General features: G+C 38.6%; 1 long non-coding RNA gene across 1 annotated transcript; it reads left to right on the top strand.

Annotated features, from left to right (window-relative positions):
- LOC109850394 lies at nt 1,772–3,102 on the top strand. Its single transcript, XR_002249417.1, has 3 exons — nt 1,772–1,861; nt 1,953–2,055; nt 2,184–3,102. It is a non-coding gene; the product is annotated as an uncharacterized LOC109850394 (long non-coding RNA).

Below are 24,295 nucleotides of genomic sequence, written 5' to 3' on the forward strand. Positions count from 1 at the left end.
AAATCCTTTCAGACGATGGATTCATTTGCGGTTGCAAGTCCTTTTATCTCCATTATATTTCTATGGATGATTGCTTTTCGATCTTAGGATGGTTTATTTGTTTTTGAGCTATATTTGAATTCTCGGAATTCTCTCTACCAATGGGGATTTCTCTGTGAGCGTTTTCTCCGGTTGTTTCTATGCATAACCGATGGCGGCTGTCGGTGGAAACTGATAAATGGGTAAAAAAACAATTTTATTATCATACCCCCTTGTGTTTTCTACAACTAGCACGAGTACTTTGTTTCTTTTTTTCTCTCGCTCATAGTCGATTGCATAACTAGACTGCAATTAGTTTTAGGTTTATTTGCACTTTGGTGCCCCAAAGTTAACAATATATTTGTGCTTTGATATCCAAGGATTTTTCTGCATATTTTGATACCCTAAAGTTTATACTTTTTTAATTTTTATACCCCGTAGGTTTTTACTGACACTTCGATTCCCAAAGTGTATACCTTTTTGAACTTTGATACTCAAAAGTTTATTTTTGACATTTTGATACTTTTTTTTAATAGTTTAATCAAATTTTAAAAATGTATAAACTTTAAGATAATAAAGTGCCCCAGAAAAAACTTTAGGGTATCAAAGTACAAAAAAAACTTAGGGGCATCAAAATATCAATTAAAAACTTTTGAGTATCTAAGTTAACAACAATGAAAAGTTTAGAGTATCATGGTCAAAAACAATGAAAAGTTTTAGAGTATCAAAGTGCAAATAACCCTAATTCTATCAAACGATTTCTAATTTAAAGTTTTTATTTTTATTTTTATTTTTATTATAAAGCCAGCGTAGAGTCGAACCCTCCACCGTGGGAGAATCTACTTCTAAAATGTTGTTTGCAATATCTAGTTTAGAATGGGGGCATGGTGAAATTGCTTCCTTTTTTCCCTACTTAATCTGTTCATGTGGACAACTGACATCGACGTTATACGGGAAGTAATAAGGGGAGAAAACGCCCATGGCCACGTGGGCCAATCATCGGGCGAGTCTCAAGCGACCATCGCCACAGACGTCGATGCTTGAATCTATGATTCTAGAGCGTCTACAGCACAGAAAGTGTTCCATTATAATTTGCATTTATTAAAGAAATAGTATGATTTGATTGGAATAAAAATTGGGAATGAGAAATAATTACTCCTATTAACAAAGAGGAAACAATGCACATAAAAAAAGAAGGTGAAAATCAAATAACCCGAGTCTGAGTTTTGGGTTGTAATCCTATATATGACGCCTCTGCATTCTATTGCTATATCTAATATTTTGTGAGTATGTTAACAGTTGAAGATGTTCATGAATCCTAATTTTTTGAGATTTCACGCTACAATATTGGATGTGATACTCGGATTTGTTCCGGTTTATTCCAGAAAACTCCCTCGATAATTGCGGTTTTACAAATAAGCCTGCTCGGTTTTACAAATAAGCCTGCTTGCTAGCTAGTTTAATTTTATAGGCCCCACCCCTGAACTTTGAGGGTTTGTGAACATAACCCCCATGAAGTTCTTTTATTCTGAACATAATCCGAGTTCAGGAGTTTGAGATCATCTTCTTTGCAAGCTTTGTAATCCTCTTTAATATTCAAAGGAAAATTTTTGTGTGGCTCCCGAGGACGTAGGCAAGTTGTCGAACCTCGTTAAAAAATTTGGTGTCATCTCTTTTATTTTTTCCTTGCAAAGTTTTCTTTTATTTGATGTGATTTCTTCTTGCCTTCTTTCAACACAAGATCCGGAGGGCACGTTCCGCGAAATGGTTCATTTGATAGGTTGTCGATAGGACGAATCCTCCCCAACACATTACAATGTCAATCATCACCCACGCGGCTCGAGTATGAGTAGTAATCCTATGACGCCTCTGTTTTCTGTTGTTTTCTCTATGTATATGCAATTCATACTTGTGTATTGTGTTATGCTCTACAGATCCTTTCCGCTTATTTTCTGAGAAAACAATACTTACAGGAAGCAGGGGAAAAAAAGAAATCTACTCTAATGGAAGAAGAAAATCTATACGATCATGCGAGAGGTAATATCTATTTCTTTTGGATCAATTCTGCTTTTTTATTTCCGCTCCTCTATGCAAGATAGTTTACAGGCAGCTCTTTAATGACCAAATTATGTTGTTACATGTGCACGATCGAAAATATTATCTAGACTCCCTGTAAACTCTCTTCTGAGATTTTGCTGCGTCTGCAAACAATGGTGCTCCTAAACTTCTGATACCGACTTCATTGAAGAACATTACGAGAGCTCTATGGCTAGGACTCCCAAAATTTCGAGCGGAAGTAAAACTATACGGTTGTGAGGATGCAGCTTGTGAAATCAAGAATTCCGTCATTCAGATAGAGCATCAAGCTGCAATATGGAAGGCAGGCTATCAAATTTTGTCAATGGATTGGCTTGCGGATATGACAAGATCAATGTAGGTGAATGCCGCTTAATAAATCCCTCTACTTGCTCAGTTTTAAAACTCGATCCCCAGCTCCCCTCGAAAAGTTTCGAAACTTGACAATGCATGTTGGATTCGGGTTCGACACCTTCACAGGAGAACACGAGGTAGTCAGGCTTAATTGCTCATGGTAGTCTGGAGTCTTGTGAATGTGAAATCCTCACGGTGGGAACTCATGAATGAAGATTTATCGAAGAATTAATATACTTTCGATGTGCCACCTACGAAACCAGTTTACTCACAAGGGTCTCTCTATTGGAACGTAGGCTTGCTAAATGAAGACGGAGAATACTGCATGGCTATCTATAGGTTCGAAGTTAAACATGAGAAGTTTGAAGTTATACCCTTCATACCCGAACTTAGTATGAGTTGCAATATATATGAGTGAAGAGGGCGTGTCTGCATCGTGACGATGAGACCACAGATGAAGATATGGATGCTTGAGGATAACGAGGAATGGATCGAGATGTTTAGCGTCTGTGCGATAAATTTCTCAATCAGAGACAACTCAGGTCCAATGAGAATACCCGATATTGTTGTGACATCTTTGGGATAAACTAATATCAATCGCACGAAAGCGCATAAAAAATCAAGAACACAAAACACACGGATATACATGTTCGATTTGTAGCTTACGTCATGGGCAAAAGAGGAGAATAGTTTACTAAATTGCAAGGAATACAATATAGATCTCAATCACTCAATCCCTAACATACCGTAAAAATCTAATACAATCTCTCTTTCAGGAATAAGAGAGAGAGAAATATCAAATAGGCTTGACAAGAGAACCATATATTCTTAATTGGTGCTATGTAGATTGATCATCATAATTGGCTTCTTAGACCTCCGTATATATACATGTTTGAAGACCCAAATTCCTTGCTGCCCAAGTAATAAGAATTCTACTGGGAATGTAAGTCCCATGTGATTGGACTTGTGCAACGACATCAATTCTTATGTAAGTAGCATCCTTGTTGTGCGCCAATGAAGTCAATGAAGTCCATGTTGTGCGCATGCTTGTCTTCAAGCCAATGAAGTCCATGTTGTGCGCTAATGAAGTCCATGTTGTGCGTAGCGGAAATTTCGGTAGTACTTCGACAGCACAACAAGATAGTATATCTCAACTAAAATTCTTATTTCTCAAAGGAAACAAGAACCGAAAGCAAGATATCTCAACAAAGTGGGATATCAGTTTTTCTTCTCATCAGTTCTAGGACTGACTTGTCGAGGGAACCTACAAGCTATTACAAATCACAGCAAAACAAATAATTTTACATGGTTCAGCAAATTGCCTACGTTCACGGGGCAAAGAGAGAGAGATCTACTATTAGAGGGAGAGAATACACTTAGAGTTTACAATCTCACAATCTAAACCCTCAAACAAGCTTTCAGATCCCTCACACAAATATCTCCCTCTGTAGGATGCACAAACCCTCTCAAAACGGCTCCTGCACGCCGCCAAAAAGAGAGAACAAAAAACCTTCTGTTGCTTTCTTCTTATTCGCCGCCGGAAATCACCCGAAGCCCCGCAACCAAGAGATGCCAAAAAATTAAGGCCAACTTTTTCTCTCTTTTTTTCTACTTGCGCACATTACCCTAGACTAGGTTAAAAGCTATATTTATAGCTTGGGTGGGCCTGCGGTTTTCGGGTGTGGGCTCTATCTCACGCGGAAAAAGGGCATGAGTAGGTTTGCCCTGTGGCCCCTACTCACAATTCTCCACCTCGGTGAAGTTTCTCCCAAAACTGAGCCGACACCAAAGCATCCAAATGTCCCACTTGTTGTGTCCAATACGCCGTGAAGTTAATTCATAACAACGTATTCAATCCACAACAAGTCGGGAACCCGAATAAGAGTTTAAACAATCTCACCCCCATCAAAATAAACTGATCCAACCGGCTGTATCGTAAAGACTGTCTACGTATCCTCTTGCCCAAGGAATCAAGCCGAACGTAGTTCACCCAAATGGCCTCCAAAAGCCTCAACATCGAAGAATGTTCAAAAGCTCCAAACAATGACCAAACTTAACACCTGAAACAATTTTGGTCAACATATCCGCAGGGTTGTCCTTTGTGTGGATCTTCTCCAACATGACGTCTCCTTCATCCAAGACATCACGAACAAAGTGGAATCTGACATCGATGTGCTTCGAGCGTGTATGATAAACCTGGTTCTTCACCAAATAGATAGCTGACATGCTATCACAATATACCCGAAGGTTCTCCTGTGTAATCCCCAAGTTCTCCAATAATCAACGCAACCACAAAGCCTCCTTAATTAACAGCTTCAGTCACCGTCATATACGCTGCCTCTGTAGTAGAGAGAGCTACTGTGGATTAAAGTGTGCATCTACAACATACCGGTGCTCCTGCCAATATAAACACATATCATGAAGTACACCGACGCTTGTGAAGATCTCCAACATAATCTGAATCTATGTAACCAATACAATCCTGCATATTCTTCTCATCCTTCTGGAAAATAAATCCAACATCCACGGTGCCTTTAACATACCATAGAATCCACTTCATAGCCTCCCAATGACCCTTCTCGGGGCTGTTCATGTACCTCGATACCATGCTTACAGACTGTGACAAATCTGGTCTTGTACACACCATCGCATACATTAAGCTACTCACTGCACTGGCATATGGAACCTTCAACATGTAATCTATGTCCTCAACTAAAACAGGTGATATATTAGCTGAAAGCTTGAAGTGGGGAACCAGTTGAGTACTAACTGCTTTTTCATTACCATCAAAGCTGAATTTCTTCAACATCTTCTACAAATAGCTCTTCTGTGTAAGCTTCAATCTCCCCTTCACCCTGTCTCTCTCGATCTTCATACCCAATATCTTCTTTGCTTCTCCAAGATTCTTTATCTCAAACTCGGATGATAGCTCATCTTTTAACTTTCGAGTAGCTGAAGAATTCCTAAAAACAATAAGCATATCATCAATATATAAAAGCAAATATATGTGCTCGCCATTCTGTAGCTTGTGCATATTAATATATGGGTCATATGGGCTCCTCGTGTACCCATGGCCAATCATAAAGCTGTTGAATATCTTGTATCACTGTCGCAACGATTACTTTAATCCATAAAAAGACTTCTTTAGCTTACAAACAAAATCTTCCTTTCCTGCAGCTTTGAATCCCAATGGTTGTGTCATATAGATCTCCTTATCTAAATCACCGTGTAGAAAGGCTGTCATTACATCCATCTGGATCAAATTCAAATCTAGTTGTGCACCAATGCTAATAAAATCCATATTAACGAATGCTTCACAACGGGTAAAAATATCTCATTGTAATCAATGCCCTCAAGTTGTGCATATCTCTTGACAACCAATCTGACTTTGTACCTAATATCCCCAATAGAAGATCCCTCTTTCTTCGCATATACCCACTTGCAACCAATAGCTTTCTTCCTCTTAGGTAGCCTTACAAGTTCCCAAGTGTCGTTCTTCTGAAGAGATCACATCTCCTCCTCCATTGCTTCCCTCCACCTAATCGAATCGGGGCTAGACTCTGCCTCCCTGAATGTGGATGAAACCATATCATCAACGACCTCCACTAATAATGCATATGCGACCATGACATCATTATCCCTAGCTGGCCGATGAATCACCCTTCTAGGTCTATTCGCTGTAATAGACTCCTAAACATGACCTTGTCCTGAGTCTCACAATCCACTGAATCCTCTATCTGCCTGGCTGTCATCCTATTTCCTTCCAGTGTCACCTCTGTAGAAGTCTCGATGGATACAATGCTCTCTGGAGTGAGTGGAGTCACATCATCCTCCACCTGCTACGATATCTCCCGAATCTGGTTTTCCTCCACCTGCTGAGGAACTTAAGGCTTCATCATGTATGCCTCATCAAATATGACATCTCTGCTAATAACTATTTTCTTGTCCTGTGGATCTCATAATTTGAAGCTTTTAACTACATCTCTAAATCCTACAAAGATAGCTTTCCTCGCCCTCGGATTTAATTTACCATCAATGACATGGTAATAAGCAGGACACCCAAAAATATGAAGCAACTCATAGCCATTAGCTACCGAACCAAACCAACGCTCCAACGAAGTCTTCCCCTGTATTGCAGTGCACGACAACCTATTCATGAGATGGCTCGCATAAACCAACGCCTCAGCCCAAAAGGATATAGGTAATCCACTCTGCGTCATCATACATCGTACCTTCTCCAGCAAGGTACGGTTCAATCTATCAGTCACCCCGTTCTGTTGTGGTGTCTCTCGAACTATGAAGTGTCGCCTAATTCTATGATCCCGGTAAAACTGCAAAAACGGATCACTCTTATACTCTCTTTCATTGTCCGAACGAAGAGTCTTTACCTTTCTACCTGTTTGTAGCTCCACTTTCTTCTTCCACTCCACAAAAATATCTAGGATCTCATGTTTATACTTCATAGGGTATACCCAATTTCTTCTGGAATAATCATCAATAAAAGTAACAAAATAGTTGGCCCCACCAAGTGATGTATGCTTGGAAGGGCTCCAAATATTTGTGTGAATGTAGTGCAACATACCTTGGGTATTGTGAATAGCGGTGCTAAACTTCACTCTAGTCTTTTTCCTAAGTACACAATGCTCACACAGGTCCATATTACAGGTCTTAACACCTTTCAATAGCCCCTGTTTCGGTAATGACTGTAGGAACTTATCTTCTGTGTGTCCTAGTCTCATGTGCCATAATATGGTAGTGTCCTTCTTTGCAGTGATAGAAGCTGTCAGACCCCCTGTAACTGTCTTACCCTTCAAGTAGTATAGAAAGTTTTCCTTGACTCCTCGCATCATCACCATAGAACCATTTGTGACCTTCACTGTAGCATCCTCTAAGGTCACCCGATAACCAATTGCCTCCAAAGTACCAAGAGAAATGATGTTCTTCGTCATCTGCGGCACGAACCTTACTTCTTTCAATTCCCTCACCACTCTGTCATGCATCCTAATCCGGACTGAACCAATACCACCAATAGGACATACGTGGTCATTTCCCATAAGCACGACATCCTTTCTTTCTAGCTTCTCAAAGCTAGAGAACCAATCTCTCCTAGGACATATGTGATATATGCCTCCTGAATCCAACATCCACTCCGTGGAGTCGGCATAGCAAATCGACGATAGTGCAGGGCACAAATAGCCCGAAGAATATGACTCTGAATATTCATCAATAGCTTTTGCAACATTCACTTCTGAAGCTTGTACAGCTTTCCCCTTGTACTTCCCAGCTTTGTCCTTCAACTTTGGGCAGTCGATCTTCCAATGTCCCTCTTCTTTACAAAAGCGACATTGATTCCTATCAATACTCTTATGGCCACCTTTATTCTTTGATTTTGAGCGGTTGAACTGACGGCGGTTTGGATCACGGCCTCGAACTGCTAATGCATCTCCCGATGCCTTCTCGGAGGACTCACCATCACTCTTCCTCAACTCATAATTCACCAAAGCTGAGGTCACCTCTTTATAGCTAACAATAGTTCTTCCATTAATCATAGTGAGAACGAACGTACCGTAATCATACTCGGGCAACGAACACAAAACTAACATCGCCTTGTCTTCATCCTCAACCATGATATCCACATTGGTCATATCTGAAAGTAGCTTCGTGAAATTGTTAACATGCTCCATGATAGAAACTCCCCTCTTCATCTTGAATTTGTAAAACCTCTTCTTCAAGTGAAGCCGATTCTCAATGCTCTTCGTAAGATACTTCTCATTGAGTGTTTTCCATATTCTCTTCGCCGACGTCTCGTTCATTACGTCATAAATAAGATCCAGCGTCAAGCATGACCGAATAACTCCACAAGCCCTACTATTCATCTTCTTCCAAACCTTGTCCTCCATGTCTTCGGGTTTCTCTTGTAACTCAAGAGTCTCCTCTAAATTTTGTGCATCTAAGACGTCCATCACCTGACACATCCACAATCCGAAATTAATCTTGCCGTCGAACTTCGGAACATCAATTTTCGTGTTATTGATGCTCAGACTCTGTATCGCTTTCGTAAGAGACGAACCTGATGTGCTTGCTTCTCCCATGTTGTCAATCTAACTCTTCAGATATGAATCCTTCACCGAATCCTTCGAACAAGCCTCAAGCCAAACCCGAAGCTCTGATACCACTTGTTGTGTGCAGCGAAAATTTTGGCAGCACATCTGGTGCGTAAGGTGCACAACAAGAGATTAGATCACAACTAAATTCCTGTTTCACAAAGAAAACAAGAACCGAAAATAAGATATCTCAACAAAGTGGGATATCAGTTCTTGCTCTTATCAGTTCTGGGACTGACTTGTCGAGGGAACCTACAACCTATTACAAATCACAGCAAGACAAATAATTTTACGTGGTTCGGCAAATTACCTACGTTCACGGGGCAAGGAGGGGGAGATCTACTATTAGAGGGAGAGAATACAACTAGAGTTTACAATCTCATAATCTAAACCCTCAAATAAGCTCTCAGATCCCTCACACAAATATCTCCCTCTGTAAGATGCACAAACTCTCTCAAATCGGCTCATGCACGCCGCCCACAAGAGAGAACAAAAAACCTTCTACTGCTTTCTTCTTGTTCGCCGCCGGAAATCACCTGAAGCCCCGCAACCAAGAGATGCCAAAAAATTAAAAAGCAGCCAGACTTTTTCTCTTTTTTTTTTCTACTTGCGCACATTACCCTAGACTAGGTTAAAAGCTATATTTATAGCTTGGGTGGGCCTGCGGTTTTCGGGTGTGGGCTCTGTCTCACGCGGAAAAAGGGCATGACTAGATTTTGCTCAAGTTATTCAATTGTGTTCATAAATCGTCCATCATTTGTTACCATGATCTTGAGGATCTTGAGAATGATATTTGTGGCGCAATCTGGAGTAAAGCTGGCCGTTTTCTTTTCTTTCACTGGGAGAGTCTTGTCTCGCCAAGAAAACTGATAGGCATATGCAGAGCGTATAACGGAAATCAAATTTCTAAATTCATATATATATAGGATTTTCTTGCACAAAATTTTAACGAGCTTGTAAATTTTCATGTGTCTGAGAGTTTTTAGATTATATTATGTTGTAGGACATATAACGATCAAATTTATGAAGAAGTAGGACCTTCACGAGTCAAACACGGATACTGATGAATTATTGACTGACTGCAGAGAAACAATAATATCTCCCAATCCGGAAGACGGATTTTAACATATTATATATGAAAATAGCCTATCATGAGAAGATGGAGTAAATTAGTTTGGCAGAATCTCACAATCCCATCAGTAACACCCACTTTGGTAGGATTTCAGAAATAATCAGCCTTTAGTTTATTTTTAGTAATAAAGTTAGAGTTAATTTAGATTAGGAATAAAACTATTTTTTATTTAGTTAGGACTAATTTGTTTCCTTTATTATAAAGAGTCTTTTAGGTAGTTTTAAATTGTTTCTTTATTTTAGGGATTTTATTCTTATTAGGAGTAGACTTTGTTTTTCTATTTAAGAAGGATTGTAAACATCACGAATCAAATCACTTTTATTAATAAAATTTCTCTTATTATATTTTCTTTGCGAATTTGAAGTTCTTCGTGGATTCGGATATTGTTTTTTGTGGATTCAAAGAACGCCCCTCGGTGGATTCCAAGATTTATTACTTCCGAGCTGCGTTATATTAGCAGTAATATATATAGTATTGTGGTTTCATGTAAGTAATCTTCATTATATTTTTATATAGATGATTGAGGATGACCTTTCTATTAAGACAATTCTTGGAGTCAGATTTGCAACTAGAATGGAAAAGGAACATGGGGAAATTGTATAGGGAAAAAAGAGAACACAACACATTTTTCAATAAATATTATAAAGTTGTTCAGTGGCGTTAATACAATATTTTGATTGTATTTACTTTTAACTGTTTATATTGGTATTTACTAATTGCATTTACATTGCATACTGATTGCTGATTAAAAATTGATGTTGTGAGTCCAATCCGATGGGTGGGCCAAGCCCATGGACATAGATCTCAGCTTGGCCAAATATGAGCCCAGCACCGCCTCATGAACAAAGGAGAGGATGGGGGTTCACCAATTTTCTTTTCTTTTCTTTTCTTATTTTACTATTATATTTTTTAAAAGCAGCACCTCAGATAATGCTGGAGTGTATTTAGTAGTAAATTGGGCCTCGGCCCATTTGTTGCTTTAGGTTTAAGAAATGTCAATGGACTGGGTTTGCCTGCTCCTTTTGGAACTCGGTTCATTTTTCTTTATTTTTTTATTTTTATTTTTATGAATTTATATGTTCAGCATAACGTACGTGCTTCTTTCTCATTGAAGCAAACTCTTGGCCCATAGAATAATATACACGTATCAGCCGAAAAACTAGATGTTGTATACCTATCTATATATAGCAGTGAGTGAGAAAGGAAATTATGAGGGAGATCTTGTTCTTATCATTCGTACGTAGTAGTGAAGCAAATCCAAAAAAAAGGTGATAGCTGACTCATCATGGTATTAATAGAAAGTTTGAGATCCCCGAACGCATGTGTGAGAGTTTTAAGTGGGAAAAAGTAATTCGCTGTGTGCATGATTATGATGCAAAGATTAATTGGCTGTTAGGATTTAGATAAGTAGGAATAGAATGAAAACGGATCCAAAGTTAATTAATTAAGTGCATCTCTTTCTTATCCAACTCTCGTTTCATGTAAATAGCGACGTTTGGAGCTTACTCGTTTCATGTGTTTTACTAAGAAAAGTTTAAAATGACTTTTTAAGGAAGATATAAAAAGTAGTATCTGATTTAATATTAGTCATAATCATTTATTTATTTTTAATGGTGAAAAGGATTCATTACGAGACCTCGATCGGTTAAGAGTGAGGTTAATTAGGTCACAAAGCAAATGTATGATAAGGATTAATTAATCTACTAGTAAATACAAATTCAACTTATGCAAGATGAAGCATGTATGATCTCTATTTATAGAATATTTAAATTATATATATAATCCTTACTATGTATACTTCCGATGGCACTTACCATCTATCAGCTATCATGTTAGTCATTAATTTAATATCCCTGGATTGACAAATTCGAATAACAAATTGAAGATACTCCTCCTCCCTCTCCTAATGAATTCAGGGGTGCTAAATGCTAATGAAATAATTGGGAGGTGATAAAAATGCTACGATATATCGATGAAGAGCTCATCTTCATTTTACCCTTTAGAAATTGACGCGTTGACCAAGCGGTTGCAAAAAAGTCTTTTTGCGATGTGACTGTATGATCAATTGTTCGGCAGAATTTTAAAGAAATGTCAAGCATGACTTGTCCATCATTTTCTCTTTAACATATTTTTTTTTTCTCCTTTTCCATTTGGCCTACCTCATTCCTTTATCCTGTTGAGGCGAAGCAAAGAGGTTGAAAGGGAACTATAATGACGGTATTAATGTATTATGCTATTTTTGTTGTGTATACAGATATTTGGTACAATAGATCCTTTGACCCTCTTAGGTGTGGATACTAAATACTTTCCATGAATGGACAGAGAGAGACCACGTCTCCCAAAGCACCAACCTCGTACGCCTCTGCCGACGATGAAACGCGATCGAATAAGGTATAGCACCTTGGCTATTTGCTAATACAGTAATACTTGAAAAAGCTTTTTTTATTGAGTTGTGCCAAAACAATAATAGCATATTATATACACGAGCTGTGAAGCCTCTCTTATTTTATTCTAGGCGCCGTTTTCAACTAGCATCTCTTTTTCATCGAGGTTTTGTAAAATGTCATCTGGAGGACCCTTGAGAAATATGGTTAAAAACTGGTAGACCCTGACCCCTTGTAGCATCCTAGTTTTAAATGTTAATTAATCAACAAATCTTTAAAGTTGTGATGAAGAATTGGCGACATAATTTTATATTTTAACATTCCTCATAATTTAAGGGGCCCGAGATGAGTCGAAATCTAAACTCATCATTATCTTTTTTTTTAATCTGCTTTAAAAATTTGTGGCCAATAAGACTAAAGTTGGATGGGGGGTTCTTTGTTACACTTTTATTTTTAGGAGGATCTGTTGGTCAAAAAATAACTTTTTTTTCTTTGAGGATAGAAGAGTCAAAAAACTACACTGACTGAGTTTAAGCAGGAAAAAAACAAAAGAAACAGAAAGAAATAGAGAGATAATAAGTTAAAAGGAGTAGTTTATCCGCAATTGACCACTATAAACTATTCTTGACAGCACATTATGTTTATATCCTCTCCTTTCACCTTGTATACTTTTCTGAAGTCCTCTATAGGATTTATTTATTGAGATTTGAAATATGATTTTGGGAATTGATAATACTTTAAGACACCTTGTTTAGTTACCTTGATTGTAATGACTACGATCTTACACATTTCTTATTCCTATAGGCCAATATTAGATACCCTTTGCATATTAGTTAAGGTTTTCATCTCTCACGAATTAAACAAACTAGAAATTAGGAGTGCGAAACTGCAACCGTGTCTGAGGAAATATCCGTAATTGTTTCCGTTTGGATAGAGATATGGTTATTCAAATCTTAATCCGTACAATAATGGATTTGAGGTTAATTTTTGATTAAATCAAGATATCTAATCTTAGCTTTTCAAATATAATCAATATATTAATGAACTTGTTGTGTGCAGCGAAAATTTCGGCAGCACTTCGACAGCACAACAAGAGAGTCAGGTCGCAATAAGAATTCCCGTCTCACCAAGGAAACAAGAATCTGAAGCAAAATATCTCAACCAAGTGAGATATCAGCTCTTTCTCTCATCAGTTCTAGGACTGACCTGTCGAGGGAACCTAAAAGCTATTACAAATCACACAAATAGCAGTACAACCAATTTTTACGTGGTTCGGCAAATTAGCTACGTCCACGGGGCAAGGAGGGGGGAGATCTACTAATAGAGAAAGAGAGAATACAAATAGGGTTTACACAAGAATCTCACAAATAAAACTCTCACACAAAACTCTCAAATCTCTCACAAAGCTCTCTCAAAGGGATGCACAAAACCCTAAAAGGGACTACACAAAATCTCCTCAACACAGCTACTATTTTTCTCCTGCAGCCGCCAAACAAATCCGCATGCACAGTGCCCACAGCCAAAAAAAAATTTCGCAGCCGCCAAGAAAACCTCCTCGCACTCTTTATTTTCCAAGCCCTATAACCCTATTTATATATTAGCGTTCATGGGCCAATTTCATCCGCAACCTCATCCGCAAAAAACATCCGCAAAAAGGTGCTAGACATCACATGGTGGACCCCATGTTCATTCACAATTCTTCACCTCGGTGAAGTTTTTTCAAAACTGAGCCGACACCAAAGCATCCAAATGTCCCAACTTGTTGTGTCCAGTACGAACTCAATCCACAAAAGCATCCAAATGTCCCAACTTGTTGTGTCCAGTACGAACTCAATCCACAACAAGTCGAGAACCCGAACGAGAGTCCAAACAATCCAGTACGAACTCAATCCACAACAAGTCGAGAACCCGAACGAGAGTCCAAACAATCTCACCCCATCAACTCAACTAATCCAAACCGGCTGAATCAAACATGACTGCCTACGTATCCTCTTACCTGAGGAATCAAGCCGAACGTAGTTCACCCAAATAGCCGCCAACGGCCTCAACAATCACGAATGTGCAACAAGTTTTGACAATGATCAAACTTGTTACTCGGAACCACCTTAGTGAGCATATCCGTCGGATTATCCTTCGTGTGAACCTTCACAAGTTCCACATCACCATCTTCAAGAACATCCCGAACGAAGTGATAACGAACGTCAATGTGCTTCGTCCGAGCATGAAAAACCTGATTCTTTGCCAAATAGATAGCGCTCATACTATCATAATGAATAGTGATGGACCGATGCGATATACCAAGTTCATCCAAAAGTCCTCGAAGCTAAATAGCCTCATTCACAGCCTCCGTAACCACCATATACTCTGCCTCCGTCGTAGACAAAGCCACCGTCGACTGTAAAGTGCTTCTCCAACACACCGGCGTACGGGTCAAAGTGAACACATACCCCGTCGTAGACCGACGCTTACCCAAATCTCCGGCATAATCCGAATCAACATAACTGATGCATAGCTGCCCACCTGTAGTGTTTCGCTCATAAACCAAACTAACATTAAGCGTACCTCGAATGTACCTCAAAATCCATCTCACGGCGTCCCAATGACCCACTCCTGGATCGTGCATGTATCTCGAAACCATGCTCACCGCCTATGACAAATTCGGTCTCGTACATACCATCGCGTACATCAAGCTCCCAACCACACTCGCATATGTAGTCTTCGACATCAACTCTCGATCTTTAACTGACTTCGGTGAAAGGTTACCTGAAAGCTTCAAATGGGCTCCCAAAGGTACACCAACTGGCTTCGTATCCATACTAATATGGAATCGCTGTAGAACCTTCTTCAAATAAGCCATCTGTGTCAAATAAATTCTGCCCTTCTTCTTATCTCTGCTGATCTCCATCCCTAGAATGCACTTCGCCTCACCCAAGTCCTTCATCTCAAACTCATTTGAAAGCTGAACTTTCAACTCATCTATAGCCGACCTAGAAATAGAGGCAACCAACATGTCATCGACATAAAGTAACAAATAGATGTACGCACCTCCTTTCAACTTACGACAATATACGTAAGGATTAAACTTGCTCCGAGCGTACGAATGACCAATCATAAAACCATCAAATCGCCTATACCACTGTCGAGGAGACTACTTCCAACCGTATAGCGATTTCTTTAACCTGCAAATCAACTTATCTTTCCCTGCAGCTCGGAATCCTAATGGCTGAGTCATATATATTTCTTCATCAAGACTTCCCTGCAGCTCGGAATCCTAATGGCTGAGTCATATATATTTCTTCATCAAGATCACCATGAAGAAATTCCGTCTTCACATCCAACTGAGAGTCATATATATTTCTTCATCAAGATCACCATGAAGAAATTCCGTCTTCACATCCAACTGATCTAACTCCAAACCATACTATGCCACCAAAGCTAACAAAATCCGAATCGAAGAATGCTTCACCACCAGAGAGAAAACCTCATTATAGTCAATACTTTCCTCCTGTGCATAGCCCTTCGCAACCAGCCTAGCTTTGAACCTTAATGGAGTGCCTTCAATGCCCTCATTCTTCGTGTATACCCACTTGCAACCAATTGCCTTCCGTCCTTTTGGAAGCTCAACAAACTCCCATGTATCATTCTTATGAAGAGATTTCATCTTCTCCTGCATAGCCACCTGCCACGAATCAGCCTCCGAACTCTGCTCGGACTCTCTGAATGTAGTAGGTACCAACTCATCGATACTCTCCACCGGAAGTGCATACGCAACTGTGTCGGGATACCGTGCTGGCATCTGTATGTTTCTCCTCTATCTCCGAACCGCAATAGAATCCTGAACCTGAGCCGTCGGTCCCTGATCCTGCACATCAGTACCCGTATCCTCCGTGCCACTATCGTGCTCACCTAGCGTCACCTCAGTCGGCACTCTAATGGATACTATACTATCTGGACACTGTGGAGCTGCATCGATCTTCACCACCTGTGATATCTCCTCCGTCGGGTCGCTCTCTACCTGATGAGAGCTGGGAAGCTTCAAAATAGAAGCCTCATCAAACGTGACGTTCCTACTCAGCACAATCTTCTTATCAACTGTATCCCAAAGCTTGTATCCCTTAACACCACGCTTGAATCCTACAAATATAGTCTTCCTAGCTCGAGGTTCCAATTTATCTGTTCTCACATGATAAAATGCAGGGCACCCGAATACCTTGAGCTGGTCATAATCTCATGCTGGCTCTCCCGACCACTTCTCCATAGGGGGTTTTCCCTCAATCGCAGATGAAGGCAGCCTATTAATGAGGTGGCTCGTATATGTAAGTGCCTCAGCCTAAAAGATCTTCTCCAAACCACTCTGCGACAATAAGCATCGGATCTTCTCCAATAAAGATCGATTCAACCTCTCTGCCACCCTATTTTGCTGTGGTGTATGACTAACCCTGAAGTGTCTCTCTATGCTCTCGTCTCGACATAGCTGCAGAAAAGGGTCTGATGTGTACTCACCACCGTTGTCGGATCGTAACGTCTTGATTTTTCTCCCAATCTGTAGTTCCAATCTCTTCTTCCACTCCACAAATAAATCTAGGACTTCACTCTTCTTCGTCATGGTGTACACCCAACAACGCCTAGAATAGTCATCAACGAACGTGACGAACCGATGTCAACCACCAAGTGATGCAGTCTTGATGGGACCCCAAACATCTGTGTGCACATAGTCCAGGATGCCCCTCGTCTGATGAATGACAGTCCCAAACTTCACCTTCGTCTTCTTGTCAAGTACACAGTGCTCACAGAACTCAATCTTTCCACTCTTGGTTCCCTTCAATAGCCCCTGCTTGCATAATACCTACGGTGACTTTTTACCCGTGTGCCCCAACCTATAGTGCCAAAGTCTGCTCATGTCCGCTTCTGAAATAGCCGAAGTAACCTGGCCAATCTCGATGCTTTCCTTTAGATAATACAAATTCCGATTGTGGACTCCCTTCATCACCACCAATGATCCCTTAGTAACCTTCGCTACAGTGTTTTCGAAAGTCACCTTGAATCCCTTCGCCTCCAAAGCTCCAACTGAGATAAGATTTTTCTTCAGTTATGGAACAAATCTCACCTCCTTCAACTCACGGACTACTCCATCGTGCATCTTAATCTGCATGGTACCTATCCCACAAATGCCATAGGATTGATCATTTCCCATGACAACAACACCCCCGTCGACTTTCTCAAAAGATACATACCAGTCTCGCCTAGGGGTCACATGATAAGTAGCGCCAGAATCAAGCATCCAATCTGATGCATCCACATGGTTCACCTCCGGAGTAATCAGTAAAGAAAAATATGAATCATCGGAATCATTGCCTTTTGCAACGTTCACCTCATTGGCCTTCGGGCCCTTTTTCTTACCATTCTTCTTCTCCTTGAGCTTCGGACAGTCTCTCTTCCAATATCTCTGCTCCTTGCAGAATGCACATTGGTTCTTTGCTAATTGGTGGCAGCTTCTTAACTTTGACCTCCCTCTATTACCACCTTTCGGATATGGGCTTCTACCTCTCGTCGACAAGGCCTCGCCTGAAGTGCTAGCACGGGAAGTCTTCTTGTCCTTTCTCCTCAAATCGTAATTGGTCAATGCGTTAGTCACTTCACTATAGCTGATAGAAGATCTCCCGTTCAACAAAGTGAGCACGAAGGTATCATACTCCTCATCCGGTAAGGAGCCCAACAAAATAATCGCCTTGTACTCATCCGATATCTTCTCATTAATATTCGCCAAGTCCGATAACAACTTAGTGTAGTTGTTCACATGAGCCGCTAGCGAGGTGTCTCTGGACATCTGAAATCTGAAGAGTCTTCACAACAAGTGCAACATGTTCTCAACACTCTTTGTGAGATACTTATTGTTGAGAATTTTTCACATCTTCATTGCAGACATCACTCCAATCACATCATATTTCAGCTCATTTTCCAAACAGGACCTAATCACCCCACAAGCGTTCCTATTAATCTTCTCATATACCGCCTTATCATAGTTAGGTGGCCTTTCGTGGACCATGATGGTCTCTTCCAAATTCTGAGCATTGAACGTATCCTGTACGTCGCTCATCCACAAACCAAAGTTGATTTTGCCGTCATACTTCATCACACTAATCTTAGTGTTCTGAAAACCAACTTGTATTGTACTCGTCATCGACTTGCTGCTTTCATCTTCTTCTCCCATTGCAAACTAACTCCAAATTGTAGAGAAAAAACAAATTTAATAGAAATTAGGAACCACCTAACTAAACCCCAGATCGGATTCCAAATAGATTTCCTATCCACACGAGGAGAGCGAAATCTCCAACGGCAACTCCTAATGCTATCTCCATCGAAGCCTAGAACTCCAAGAACCAAGCTTCACACAAGAATCTTCCTCCACCAAACTCCAAAACCCTAGATCTGAAATCTGGTCTCTGATACCACTTGTTGTGCGCAGCGGAAATTTCGGTAGTACTTCGGCAGCACAACAAGATGTTAGACCCTAGAGGGGGGGGGTGATTAGGGTCTTATGCTAATCTAATCCGATTATATGCCAATTAAAACTAATTAACAAGTTATCCTAGCAAGTATGAAATACAACAATATATATGAGCTAGGATAAGCAATATACAATGAGATATATCCTATATATGCAAGGCAAGATAGTGGATAATATGAACTAAGAGTAAATGACAATGGCGATATAAGATATGAGCATGAATATAAATGAACGCCAAAGCATACTCAAACACACTATATGATCACGGAGTTCGGACCTTCCGTCCTACGTCTCCGCTCCCCACGCCCGGGGAGAAATCCACTAACACAATCCGGTTTGGAAGCCGGAACTTCTTCTACACACTCGGTTTTCTAGCTAACCGAAAACTCTACAACTCACACTCTTGCAATCACACTCTACACCCACTAAGTGTTGGACCTAGCCGTGTCTCCCTCAAGTGCTCGGTTACAACCTCTCCCTAGGCACGTCAACCGACGCCACTCCTCTTGGGACGATCTCCGACTCTCACCACACACTCCTCACTCGGTGTACAAGTGTATTACAAAGTGATTCTCACAATAAGCATAAATATGACAAATGATTGTTCTCAAAACAAGGTGAGAACTCAATTAAGCTCACTCTCAATGTCACAAACCCACAACCCTAAATTATACTATGAATGTAAATACAATAAGCTCAATAGGTTGTGTGTGAACAAAGAGATATAAATCAAAACTAAACTCAATGTAGTTCTAGCTTAATAACAATGATAATCAAATATATAAAAAAGCTAGAAATAGAGTTTAGAAAACTTCTCAATATATCAAGAGTTGGAGGGAGAATAGTTGAATGCCCAAACACCAATAGATGATCTCCTCAAGCTCTTGTAGAATTGAATCACAAAAACAAACTCTCAATTTGCTTAAAAGCTTTTTAAACACACTTAAACCAAACTAAAACCCTTGTTAAAAACTTTATTAAACTTGATTAAAAAACTCTCTTAACTACTTTGAAAAGACATCAGCAATGGGGTATATATACCCACTAGAAATCTCAGCAAAAACCCCCAAAACAAATGACAAAACAGCCCCCAGAGAAACAGCTCAGAAATAGCCGTTAGAAGTCCAACGGTCATATTGTCGGTCGACCGAAAATCCCGTCGGTCGACCGATGAGAGCAAAAACACGAAGAAAACTTTCTGGACTAACGTCGGTCGACCGGAAATTCTGTCGGTCGACCGATTTGAGCTCTCGGTCGACCGGACCGGTCGACCGATGACTCTCTGGAAAAATACTGACGAATGGTCAATTGACCGGTCGACCGTACCGGTCGACCGAAAACTGACATCCCAGAAAAACAAAGCTGATTTTAAAACACTGTTTAAAAATATCAAATAAATTCCAAAAAATGTAAAACTTTGGGGAATGATTGTAGACATGATAATACACATGCTACAAAAACTGGTTTTCTAAAAAGACTTCCCAAATGAGAAATATCATCATTTTACAAAATAGTCCAAAACATGAAAACCTGAAAATTGATATTTTGATATTTTGACTTAAACAACATTTTGAAACCTTATGAAATGATTGTATAGACTTGATAAAAGATATAACATGTTGTTATGAAGTCTATAACCTAGAAATACAATATTTTCATAAAATTGCATATTCTATGCAATATATTCAAAACACTAAATATGATTTCATTAAATATAAGCTTGTTAAAGGTGAAATCATATATAGGCATATAAACATGAAACAAAATAGTATTTTCCAATTCTATTCATTTGTTTCATAGTAAAACTTGAAAACTATCAAACCAAAACATATATGTATATATATAACTATATATATACAAAAACCAAAACGTGTATGTGTGTATATGATTGAGCTTAAAGTACTAACACACATAATATAAATTCCTAAACTAAATTACCCAAGCAATGATCTTGATCTTCAATAAGCTTGACTTGGTAATCTCGCGGATGAAGCTTGAACTTGGATCTTGAACTTTGAATAGCAAGGCTTCACCGACATTCCGCCAACCTCCTTTGGATATGATCGTTGAAGCTCTATTCCATCCATCCTCCAACAACGTTGTTTGTCTACAAAACATAGGAATGCACAAACACTAGACAAACAACATTAGTAATAAATTGTTTGTTAAACATCATCAAAACAAGAAGGCCAACAATCTCCCCCTTTTTGATGATGACAAACAATTTACAAAAAGGAATATATGCATAAAGGAAATGAACATATAATTTATAATTCACATGCATGTAAACTCAAGAAGGAATATACTCACAATATTTCTCCCCCTTTGACAACATCAAAAAGGGGACAAAAGAATTAAGAGAGCGAAAGCTCCCCCTACAAATAAGCATGGGTGAGTATGAAGCAAGTATAGGGATTGCTCCCCCTATCAAAATGCCATATGGAATATATGAAATGAATATCATGGCAAACATATGTGAGCATGCATAAATAATATGCCAAAAATCACTCACATTCAAGAGATAATGAGAACATATATAAATATATCAAGATGAACATATTGTCTCATATCATAAAAGCCAATGTATAAAATAGATTTATGAAATCAAAAGAAGAGAAACATGAGAATCATGTAAAAAGTTTTCAAATAAAAACAAATCAACCAATTGAAATCATAAATCAAAGTTTAAATCCAAAAACGATGTTTTATCAATGAAGAACTTGATCAAACCACTCATAGAATACATTATAAAGCACGAATAGATGATCCAATAGGACAAACACATAAATATCATCATATAAGTGAAATATAATGAATTCAAAGCAACAAATCAAAAACAAGACCTTTAACAAAAGAATTTTAAGAGAGGCAATAATATATCAAGCTCTTAAGCTTGTTCCAACCCATATAATCATTTTAGCATCCGGTAAACTTGATTTGGGAATAAACACCCAATGAACCCGGAGGGTTATATAAGTACAAACCTCTCATCAAAACAAAACAAATAATCATGAAAACAAAAGATTTTATCAATTATAAATTTATTTTCATAATCAAAATATTTTAAGACATAATTTTAAAACCAAGTCAAAACAAAATCTTTGACAAAAGAATTTCAAGAGAGGCAACCATATCTAGCTCTTGAGCTAGTAACAACCCATATAAATATGTTTTTCACCCGGTAAACAATGTTTGGGAATAAACACCCAATAAATCCGGAGGGTTATATAAGTACAAACCTCTCATCAAAATCAAAACTAGGAATTATGAAAACAAAAAAAATTTGACCAAAGAAAATTTGTTTTCATAAAAAGTTTCAAAGCATAATTTTCAAATAACCAAGAAAAAGGAAAAATAAGAATACTAAAATTCTTGGTTTAAAATTTAAATTTGTTTTGGTACCCAAGAACTCTTGGTACCAAAAGATTTAGGGACATGACCCCTATCATTTAAGCTCAAAGCCTTAGGGTTATGAACCCTCTTAGGCATATATGGTGCACGAACACGGTCATAACAAAAATTACTCAAATGACCCTTCCGATTGCAATAAGTACAATGGAAAGGAAGCATTTGCTTATGTTGACCATTAAAAGGTGCACGTGGAACATTTGCAAATAAAGATGGTCTTTTAAGATTATTTTGCAAATGAGAAACATTTTGAAATAATGTTGGTCTACTTGAAATATTTTGCGATTTAGAAACTTTTCGCAAATCAAAACAAAACTTAGCTAAGTGACCAACTCTACCACAAAAATCACAATGATACACGTGAGCATGCTTATGATGAATAATGGGTGCATGTGTGTGTTCATGTGATGAAGAAGTTACATGAGATGCACAAGAATGATTAATATTCTTATGTTTTTGTACATCATAACAAAACTTAGCTAAATGACTTTGACGGCCGCAAATAGAACACTTGTAAGTTTTGCTATACATGTGTGGATAATGAGTGGATGATTTTGATTTGGTCTTGGCACAAATGTTCATAAGCTTCTTATGGTTATTAATGCATATTTTCAAAGTTGAATCTAAAGATGAAATACTATTTTTCATAAGATTCAAATCTTCATTTTTAGGCACATATGCATTTTTAGAAGTAGAACATAAATAGTCATTTATAAAAGAAGCTGTATTATTTTGTATGTTCTTTACTTCTAACATGGCATTATCTCTTTCATGAGTTAAACTAGCAACGTTTGAAGTTAAAGAAACATGATCCAATTTTAATTTTTCATTGTTTTCTTTAAGGATCACATTTTCATTAGAAATAGTTTCAAACTTAGATGCTAACAACTCATGATCGGATTTCAAAATTTCATGCTTGCTTTGTAAATTAATGAAATCATTTTGCAATTTGTTAAAGGCATGTAATAATTTTTCACTAGCACAAGCAAGTTCATCATTAGGTAAATCATTTATGGTTTCGAACTCGCAAACCTCACTAGGGCTATCGCCTAGTGGCCGTGTGCATGATGCTCCACATGAACTTGAAGCGGGATCCTCCAAAGCTTGTCGGATCGCCTCCAAGTCTCCTTGATGTGCTTCTATAAATATCCATAAGGTGTAAGCACTATCAAAATGAACAAACTTGTTAGACATAGATGAGTTAAAAGCATTTAACAAATATTCTAACAAAATGTTGTTCATAGTAAACATGCGATGATCATTTTTATTCCACTTGGATTTCTCCAAAATGGGCACAATATAAGCATCATCTATAATTTCCCATAAATCAAAATGTTTAGATCTAACAAATAGTTTAAATCTAACACACCATTGGGCATAGGGGAAATTGTCTAATCTAGGAGCAACACTAGAATCATAGCCTAAACAAGATGCATCATTCATATCCATAATTTGTAAAAATATGCAAGCAAGATACAAATGCAATCAAAACAAGATTAGCACAAAAAGATAACTTGGATCTTTAACTCAAGGCGATTAGACCTTAAATCAAAGAGCACCAAGCTCTGATACCAATTGTTAGACCCTAGAGGGGGGGTGATTAGGGTCTTATGCTAATCTAATCCGATTAAATGCCAATTAAAATTAATTAACAAGTTATATTCTTGCAAGATAGATATACAATAGTTATAAGCAAGAATAAGCAATATACACAAAGTGATATATCCTATATGATGAAATATATTATGAGTTATATGCAAGGATATGAAACTAAGGGTGATATAAACATAAACAAGATAAACAAGATAGTGGATAATATGAACTAAGAGCAAATGACAAAGGCGATATAAACAATAGGCATGAATGTAAAAGAACGCCAATGACAAACTCAAACACACGATATGATCACGGAGTTCGGACCTTCCGTCCTACGTCTCCGCTCCCCACTCCCGGGGAGAAATCCACTATCACAACCGGGTTTTCTACGTTCACCCGAATAACGTTTACACCTCACAATTTCTCTCACGGAGTTCAGTCCCCACGACCTACGTCTCCGCTCCTCACCTCGAGGAGATCTCCACTCACACTCTCACAATGTGGCTACACTCCACCCTCACAATACGGTTTTCTAGCTAACCGAAAACTCTACAACACTCACGATGTAACAACAAATAATTTGTTCTCTAATACAAGGTGAGAACTCAATTAAGCACCACTCAAAGTTACAATCTCTCACCACCCAACTATACTATGTATGAAAGATACAATAAGCTCAATGTGTGTGTGTGTAACAATGAGTAAAATAAAATCT

Source organism: Asparagus officinalis, chromosome 7 (genome assembly GCF_001876935.1).
Source record: "Asparagus officinalis chromosome 7, Aspof.V1, whole genome shotgun sequence".
NCBI lineage: Eukaryota > Viridiplantae > Streptophyta > Magnoliopsida > Asparagales > Asparagaceae > Asparagus > Asparagus officinalis.